A 1967-nucleotide genomic window follows, 5' to 3' on the forward strand; every position below is an offset into this window, starting at 1 on the left:
TTTTATTGCTATCATTTTGTTGAATTCTTTTTTGTGTTGTTGCTAGTTATTTTGGTCCATCCTGCTTTCTGTAGCACCTCTGTAAGAAGGACTTCTCTCAATATTTCCTGCAATGCTTCTCTTGCTTTTGCAAACTCCCTTAGGTTCTGATTTTCTGAGAATATCTTGATCTTTCCTTCATATTTGGTGGACAGTTTTGCTGGGTACAGTATTCTTGGTTGACAGTTGAGTTCTTTGAGTGTTTGATATATGTCATTTCACTGTCTTCCTGCTTGCATGGTTTCCGCTGAGAAATCAGCATTTAATCTTATTTGCTTTCCCTTATAGGTTACTCTTTGTTTCTCCCTCACTGCTTTCAGAATTCTTTCCTTATCTTTGGTTCTGGCAAATTTGACTATGCTATACCTTGGTGTTATTCTTTTGGGGTTTATTCTATATGGTGTTTGCTCAGCTTCTTGAATATATGTTCTTTTATTCTTCATTATTCCTGGGAAGTTGTCTTCTAGTAATTCTTCCACAACTTTCTCTGGTGCCTTTACTTGCTTCTTCCTGTTCTCAAATTCTGATGATGCACATGTTCTTTTTCTTGATGGTGTCCCACATTATATTGTCTCACATTATTCTCGGGTTTTCTTCCTTTTCCTTCTTTTTTCATTCTGCTTTTTTGCTCTAGCAGATCAGTGATGACAATTCTATCATCTATTTCACTGGTTCTGTGTTCCGTCTCTTCAACTCTGTTCATATGCCTCTCCATCATGTTGACAGCATCTGAAACATTGGTCCTCATATTTTGGATTATGGTTTCTTGTCTTTCCAGAGCCTCTAATACCTCATTTGTTTTATCTGCATTGTTTTGATTTTTTTTTAAAGCTCCTCCTGGTTTTTGCTTGCATTGTCCTGTAATTCTTCAGGTTTGTCTTTTACTCATTGAAAAAAAAAATCAATAACTGTTCTTTTAAATTCTGTCAGAATGTTCCATCACACTTTCTAGCTTCATGAAATCCACTGATATTGTGCCACTTTTAGGGGGCCACATCTTGCTTTGCAGTTGTGTAGGGTGAGAGGTAGCCTGCTTCTTACATGACATTCCTGTGGTAGAGTTTTTCATGTCTGAGGTGATGATAGGTTCTAGATATGAAGTCACTGCTCTAGAAGAATTTGCCGCTGGTACCCTGCCTGTGTTTCTCTCTGATCTTCTGTTCTAAGGGAAAGTTCAGTTCAGGGTCTATGAGAGCAGCCTTTTTGTTTCAGCTACATCAGAACAAGGCACTCCAGATTAAAGGCTTAGTTGACTGGATGTGGATGCACAGATGTGGGGCATAATAGGCATGGGGTGGAATGAGTGTGAGGTGGGGTATGGGTGCAGAGTGGGCACAAGCATGGAACAGGCATGCATTGAATCTCACTCAGATTCCAGCCATCCAGGTGGGCTCTGTGGTACCTCACTCAAATTCTAGGTGTCTGACTCTTGCTCAGTGTTTCTTGCCCAGTGGCACTCTGGGTTATGGCAGGGCTTAAAAAAACTAAGTCTAATTCCCACTTTTTGCTTGTTCCAGTGATGCAGCTGGTGGCTCCTAACGGGGCTTAGCTGGCAGTTCTCATGTGGACTTGGGATCAGCTGGCAGCTCCCATGGGGGCTTGGCTGGTGGCTCCCATTGCAGTTCCCTGTTCCTGTGTTTCCTACACTAATTGTTTTAATAACAATTCTCACTCATATTCCTACTGTCCTGTTCACTCCCTGTTTGTCGTCACTCCCTGAGCAGTCTTGGTCTTGTTTTCTTAAGTCCTTGGGGTGTTTCAAATGACTTAAATTTTTCTTCATATTTGATGGACATGTTTGTGAAGTACAGGATTCTTGGCTGGCAATTTCTTTCTTTCATTTTTCTGCATATACTATCCCAATATCTACTTCACATGGTTTCTCTGTGAAGTTAATCTAATTGGTTCTCCTTTGTAGGCGACTTTTT

General features: G+C 40.5%; 1 protein-coding gene across 2 annotated transcripts in view; it reads left to right on the plus strand.

The window, feature by feature from the left end:
- Window positions 1-1967, plus strand: part of KCNT2 (potassium channel, subfamily T, member 2) — a 734552-nt gene that overhangs the window by 639740 nt on the left and 92845 nt on the right. The gene's annotated exons all lie outside the window — the stretch shown is intronic.

Source organism: Elephantulus edwardii, unplaced genomic scaffold (genome assembly GCF_000299155.1).
Source record: "Elephantulus edwardii isolate Elephantulus edwardi_28Jun2011 unplaced genomic scaffold, EleEdw1.0 scaffold00110, whole genome shotgun sequence".
Taxonomy (NCBI): domain Eukaryota; kingdom Metazoa; phylum Chordata; class Mammalia; order Macroscelidea; family Macroscelididae; genus Elephantulus; species Elephantulus edwardii.